This window comes from Bidens hawaiensis, unplaced genomic scaffold (genome assembly GCF_021521415.1).
Source record: "Bidens hawaiensis isolate Kalapana, Puna unplaced genomic scaffold, B.hawaiensis_p1.1 tig00009111_1, whole genome shotgun sequence".
In the NCBI taxonomy this organism is placed as follows: Eukaryota; Viridiplantae; Streptophyta; class Magnoliopsida; order Asterales; family Asteraceae; genus Bidens; species Bidens hawaiensis.
Window position 1 is genome coordinate 275889 of NW_027491670.1, and position 7604 is coordinate 283492.

The 7604-nt window shown below is 36.7% G+C and overlaps 2 pseudogenes across 1 annotated transcript; both read right to left on the minus strand.

Moving 5' to 3' along the window:
- Positions 1 to 1719: 1719 nt before the first annotated feature.
- Positions 1720 to 3831, minus strand: LOC143531240 (1-aminocyclopropane-1-carboxylate synthase pseudogene; annotated as a pseudogene).
- A 682-nt stretch (positions 3832 to 4513) lies between these two features.
- LOC143531234 (1-aminocyclopropane-1-carboxylate synthase-like) lies at positions 4514 to 7006 on the minus strand (annotated as a pseudogene). The gene is made up of 2 exons (XR_013134991.1): positions 6426 to 7006; positions 4514 to 5742 (listed from the first exon to the last, which is right to left on the minus strand). The product of XR_013134991.1 is annotated as a 1-aminocyclopropane-1-carboxylate synthase-like (transcript).
- Positions 7007 to 7604: the final 598 nt, after the last annotated feature.

Here is a 7604-nt window from a genome sequence, read left to right on the forward strand (position 1 = left end):
TAATAGTTCACATACGGAACTCATCAACGAGAACATCACCAACCAACCTACAAGTTTACCTTAACCTCGACTACTTAGAACTTGCCGACCTCATAACTTAACTTCCCATTGTACGTAGTTAAAACTTTTTCAGGAGGAATACATGTTATAAATCCTTTTGTGTTCATTTCGTTAGGCTAAACTTGTAGTTTGATTGTACAAAAACTTTGTACAATCATTAACTATTTGGAACCACACGCAAACAGTACTACTTAACATGGAGAAACGCGTCCACCTCTATACGATTGTTTTTGGATTAAACCAAAAATACTAGAATTTTGGCCAACATTTAATATAATGGGCCATTTGATTGCTGTTGTTGACTTTGTATTCACATAATCGGCATTTGACCCATACACCACAAGTATGTACTGTGTGTATTAGTAATGCAATGTTCAGGTTAACATTTACGCATTAACATAGAGCATCCACAACAACAAGCATCAACAATCGTCAAATCAGCGCCGGATCAGATTTCATACTCTTTTCAAAACCCATACTTTCTTTCACAACAACAAACGTTCACAAACCTACACATTATCACAACAACAAACGTTCACAAACCTACACATTATCGCCTACTATTTTATATTTAACTAATCAAATAAAAACAGTTTTATGTTTTATAATATACTATTAATTTTCCTATTTAATCACCTACTCCTTTTCTCTTCATCTGTACACCACTCCTTTTCCCCTTTCCATTTAGATATGAACCTTCAAGCAAAGAACGCCCCCATCGACCTCTCGCCGGAAATTCCAAATTGATTGATTCAAACCATCTTCGGGGAAGCGAAATGGATCTCCCCAGAAATCAAATCATAGTTAGACGAAGCATGGGTGATGGCACTTGCAATAACGTGACAGATAAAAAGACACCCGAAGATGAGGTGTGTCGCCTGAAACTGCCAAGACCGTCGTTTCCTTCTTCTCATGGTTAGTCTCCTGCATGTCCTTCATGGCACTTGCAATAGATTTTGATGGGCTCCGTCGATCTATTGTTAAAAATCAAGAGAGTTGAAAACTGCTAAGGGCCCACATCTTCTCGTCTGTCTCACGTCTGCAGAGCCAGACTTGTTAGCTGGACTTTGGCGCTACAACGGTGATGTCCGGTTGATCCTAGTCTGTCCCTTGTCACCTGTATCCGAACCTCAGGAAACCCACTCTGTTGTGGATGCTCTTAAAGCATTCATAATAGAATGCTTTTGGGTGTTTTTGGAGGAGAGAGAAGATGAGGTGGATGAAAGACCGGATGATGTGAAGAAGAGAGAAGATACTTTTGTTCTTCCATAAAAACACCAAAACATCAATGTGAGAATAACTAGGAGAGATGAGAGATGAGAGAAGAGAGAGAATTGATGGTTTTAGAAGGTTGTGTATGAGACAAGGGAGAGAAAAAATTTGATTGATGAGCATGCATAACGTGACAGATAAAAAGACACCCTTATCGTGCATGCTCTTCTTACATTCTTGGTTGCGAACTCAAATGCACCTCGATCGATGGGCACAAATATCTATTAACACACGGCTACAATTGTTTCATCATTGTTGATATATGCCTCTCGTTTCGAACTCGCAAGCTTTTTAGTTACACTTGTAGCACGTACCAATCATTTTATTACATAAAGGCACGCAAAATGTTATTGCATACATGAATAAAGAATAATAGTGTCCCTCAGTCTAGTTTTGAGCACGAAGCATGGGTGAGTTGAGCGGGGAGTGAGGTGACATGATATCATCGAGCCTTCGAGAAGACAACTTGAGTTGAAGGTTTCTTTGCCAGCATTGCTTCTTGGTCTTAGCCATGGCCTTGGTCTCGACCTCGAGCATCCTAGTTTCGTGCACAAATGATTTGATCCTTTCTAACGCAACCATGACGGTCGCGTCATCCATGTTAGCAAAACAAACACGAAACCAACCCGGTTCATTGCAATGGAAAGAAGAGCCTGGTGATACATTTAGCTTGATTTCATTTATTATAATTCGCCAAAACGTCATTTCAAATTCGAATGTTGGTTCTTTCAAGAAGCGACGCAAGTCCATCCAGAAAAAAAGCCCTGCATTGCTCTCCAAACTACCTATTCCAACTTGGGCCAGCTCTCTGGTGAACAGGTTGTGTCTTTGTGCTAGCCTGGTCCGGCTCTCATGGATGAAGTTATCAACAAAGTCATTATGTGATAGCATCGTTGCAACTATGTGTTGCGTTTGTGTTGAAACAAGCCCAAAACTTGACATCTTACGAGATATGTTCACGACCGTATCATTATAGGAATAGATAACCCCAACCCTAAACCCAGGGAATCCCATGTCTTTGGAGAGACTATATACAATATGGACTAGATTGTGATCGCATATTGTCGGGAATTCTTCAAGGATCTCAGCTATGCTTACAAATTCGTCGCCGTTGGTCACGGTGCCAGCGTAAATTTCGTCACAAATGAGATGGATGTTTTTCTCGTTGATGAATCTGACTAGGGGTTTTAAGGTTTCATTGTCAAAGAACATACCCAAAGGGTTTGATGGGTTCGTTATAAGTAAACCTTTGACTTTGATGTTTGATTCTTTTGCGTTGTAGTAAGCTTGCTCAAGGGCCTCAAGAGTAACCTTGAAATTGTTTGAGCTTTCACATACAACCGGTACAAGCTCGACTCCAGTTCGCCATTTCAAATCACGATCAAACCTGTAAAAATGAATACATATATCATGATGAGCTAAGATAAAAGTAACTTTACACTAATATTCTTATTTTCAAAAATGAACTTTGAATTTTGAATAGTTGTACACTTGTATATATGAAATCCTTATTTTCAACTAAAGCTATTTGGATACTAGCTAAAAGAGCAAGTTAAATCGTGCTCTGTATGTGTCAAAATATTCAATTGAGAATTAACTTCAAGTTATAAAAAGAAGTTGGCCTTCAATTTTCAACTAATTAAAAAGATTAGAAATTCATTTTGTTATTAAAACAAATTGCAACAACATTAATTATTTAAAAGGCCTAGATAAAAGGTCAAGAATGGACTCATGTGTCCGGTTACAAAAATAATAATAACATATTAGATATAGTTAAACAAAGTTTTATTTAATACGAGTAAAGTCGTCTATTACAACTTTAATTTTGTTCAATTTTCAGTATGATTTTTTTGTAATATTTGTTTCTTTTATGATTTCGCTTTCTATTTATTCTAATAAGGTTTATCATTTATGTGACTAAAGCTATCTTTGTTCATATTATGATTCTCTTAAGTAACGTATTAGTTGGTGCTTAGTTTGAAGTGAAGGCATAGACAGATTAATATTTCTTACTTTAAACTCAATTTATTATCGAAGTACAAACTATATCGAAACCTAGTCATTGGTAGTGGTTCAACTTAGTCGTGTTTTAATTTTAAACAATTCAGTTTCGATTTTCGGCGACAAAAAAAAATGCGTAAAGTTGACACATGGTTTAATTTAAAACCATCAAATCGAACTACAAGTAGTTCTGCATAATTTTTTTTTACTTCGTAAACTATAGAAATATCATACTCAAATTAAAGATAATAAAATAATCGTTTTTATGTTGACATTTATTTTATAAAATATTAACGTATGAAAAAGTTATGAGCGTTTAAAAATCGTGGGGTAGTTGGGTTAAAAGTGAAAATTAAAGAATATATAATTAGAAGATCAATAACCAATTTTGAAACTTTAAGGGATGAAAATTGTAATTATTTTGAAAAAAAATTCAAAATGCACATGAGTTTTAATGTTAAAATGACATTGTTACCCCTATTGAATGTTGTACCTCATGCATTAAAGGTTGTAAATTACTTAAAGGAAGCGTCTTAATTTGCCCATTAGTGGTATATTATATATAATATAGATAATTACAATACAATTAGAAACATAACCAACTATGACCGACTTACTAATATTGGTCCCTCAAATTTACTGACTTGTGACTTGTAATCTGAAATTACGTCCAACACGCTCTATGTGGGTGGTTCTATTTAACAAATATACTGCATAGGCTACTGCTGCTTTCCAATAATCGTTTAATACAAATAGGTTGTTTCAGTATTTTGGTTGTTTACAAACTCAATTTACAAACCAATTTTTAAACTTACAATGCATACATTTAGTGAATAAATTGGCTATATCAGCAAGAACATATAATTTTTCTCTACTCGTGAAGTAACAAACATGCTTGTGCGAATTCAGGTCGTCATTGCTCGTTAGGGTGTCCGGAATGTTCATCGGGTAAGGGTTTCGAGTAACTAGGGTAATATCGGCAACATTGCTGCCAATGTTCGGCTTCGCATAGTGGGTACCACGTTTGGCTTCCTGTAACCGAACCGAATTGGAGATAGTGAAAGTGAATCGGGTTGGGTATTGTCTTAGGCTTCCACCCCATGTGATTTGGCCAGATCAGGTAGCGGGTTCATTAGGGGCGAGTCCTCCGGTCACCCTTACACATTACATGAAGTGTGTGCAACAATGTTATGATCATTTTGCCATACACCTTATTACAAATACGGCAGTACCTTTATTATTTCACTTAATTTGAAATGCATCAAACTTTATTTGTAAGTTGCATAAAAAAAATTACAAGGAGATCATCACACGCTACATAGTTGCACTTGTAACACCCACCCTTTTCTTACGAAAAAGGCTTGCAAACGTTATTGTATACATGCATAAAGAATAAAATTATCCATTCGTCTAGTTTTGTGCTCGAAGCATGGGCGAGTTGAGTGGTGAGTGAGGCGACATGATGTCTTCGAGCCTCCGAGAAGACAGCTTGAGTTGAAGGTTGTTTTGCCAGCATTGTTTCTTAGCCTTAGCCATGGCCTTGGTCTTGATCTCGAGCATCCTAGTTTCGTGTACAAATGATTTGATCCTTTCTATCGCAACCATAACCGTCACGTCATCCATGTTAGCAAAACATACACGAAACCAACCTGGTTCATTGCAATGGAAAACGAGCCTGGTGAAACATTTAGTTTGATTTCATTTATTATAATTCGCCAAAACGTCATTTCTGATTCGAAAGTTGGTTCTTTCAAGAAGCGACGTAAGTCCATCCAGAAGAAAAGCCCCGCGTTGCTCTCCAAACTACCTATTCCAACTTGTGCTAGCTCTCTAGTGAACAAGTCGTGTCGGTGCGCCAGCCTGGTCCGACTCTCATGGATAAAGTTATCAACAAAATCATTCTGAGACAGCATCGATGCAACCAGGTTTTGTGTTTGTGTTGAAACAAGCCCAAAACTCGACATTTTGCGTGCGATGTTCACGAGCGTATCATTATAGGAATAGATTATGCCAACCCTGAATCCAGGAAATCCCATGTCTTTAGAGAGACTATAAACAATATGGACTAGATTGTGATCGCATATTGTGGGGAACTCTTGAAGGATTTCAGCTATGCTCACGAATTCGTTGCCGGTAGTCACCGTGCCCGCATAAATTTCATCACAAACAAGGTGGATGTTTTTCTCATTGATGAAACTGACTAAGGTTTTTAAGGTGTCCTTATCAAAGAACGTACCCAAAGGGTTTGATGGGTTTGTTATAAGTAAGCCTTTGACTTTGATGTTTGATTCTTTTGCTTTGTCGCAAGCTTCTTCAAGGGCCTCAAGAGTGACCTTGAAGTTGTTAGAGCTTTCACAGACTACAGGTATAAGCTTGACTCCGGTTCGCCATTTCAAATCGCGATCAAATCTAAAAATATTGAACACACAAATTATGGTACGCAAAAATGTAGTAACTACACAAATACTCTTATAAAAAATAAACTTTGCATAAATAAGTTTGTTGATTGTGTAGTTGTCTCAGCTTCTTGTTGAAATGCTCATGAACTCCTTTTTTTTTAAGTGAAGTTGGTTTTGTTGGTAAATAAATAAAGAAAAGAAGTCGAAGTATTTAATTTCACCTAAAGGTTCTAAGTCATGTTGAAAATGGATTATAGTTGACCTTGAGTTTTCAATTAAAAACATCAAAACATTAAAAATTTGTTCTAGTCATTAAAAAATATCTAAACAATATTAAATTGTATAAAAGCATACTCAGTTGTTTAGTATAAAGGTCCAGAATGGGGTCAAGTGTTCGGTTATAAAAATACATAATTCTTGACTCGGAATTGTATAAAACAGTTGTAATAATAAAATACAAATACAAGCTTGACTTCTTTCATCTTTTCTATCTCATCATGAGCATTTTATCATACATGAAAGTGACATCATTAATGATAAATCATGTTCTATAATTATACAATAATTAAAATTTCTTAATACCCAGAATTAAGCCCTTAAATTTAAATTTTCTTTTCTTTTAAACAAATATAATGATTTACTTGATAATAAAAGGTATTTCAAAAGAGTTAAGCCAAAAGAATATATGCATACCCTGGATAATAAGGGGTGGGCACCAAGAAGGCTTCACCAGGGTTAGCCAAGCAAAAGGCCACAGTCTCATGAGCTCCTGTGGCTCCACCGCTCATCACAATCCGATCAGGATCGAATTTCACACGGCTTCCTCTAACTCGACTCATGAAGTTGGCAATCGCGGCTCGGAATTGTGGCAACCCATGATAATCTTGAAAAATGGCAATCTCCTTGAAATCAAAGCCACCTTGCGGTGTGCATATGGAGGCTTCAGGGTGGTTCATGATCCATTCTTGAATCAAATCAAAGCAAAGCTGGTTCTCGGCCAGACCCATTTGAATAACCCCAGATGGGTTGGTTTGAGGATGGTATGGGTTGGTGTCATAGGCCTTCCAGCCATCAAAATACGGTGAGTTTTCGCCGTGGCCGTCGTTGGTTGCGATCTTGGATAAGAACTTTTGGGTGTTGTTCAAGCCAACCTCCATTTCTGAGTGAAGTTAAGAGACAGATGGAGGTTGTTTAATTGTTTTGGAGATAATTAGAGCTAAGGTTGAGGATTGTATGAACTGGTGTAGAGTATATATAATGGGAGGTGGCGGTGTGTGTGCGTGTGGGGTGGGGTATGTGGGTAGTGTGTGCGCGCATGTGTGTGAGACGGAGGGGGGGGGGGGGGGGGGGGCGGTGTTATTATAAAATAGACTGCTCACCATGCATGAAGGTTCCTGTTTGTTGTTGTTGAGGGACCAGTTTTGGACTATTAAGTGAGTCCAGGGCTGTAATGGTTGTCATTTCCTTTTGTTACTTTCATTAAGATACAAGGATGCGACGAGTTTTGAAAAACTTTCGTGGTATGGGCCGGGTATGAGATTTGGTGATACCCAGCCCGAATACCTAAAAACACATACTCGTTTACCCGAATAATAAACCCGAACATTTTTAATTATCAATCTTATTTTTCCTTAGCCATTGTCTAATAACACTTCGTTTTTGTAGGTTCATAATATGAAAAAAAATTATTTTATATTTAAGATATGTATTTAAAAAACATTATTTATATTTTATATGTTATCAAGTTTATGCATAAAGGTATATAAAAATTAAAGTAATATTATCTATTTTATGATAACATTTATATGTTCATAATATGTCATATTTTAATTTGTAATAGTTCATATATAAATAAAAAATAAACACCATAAT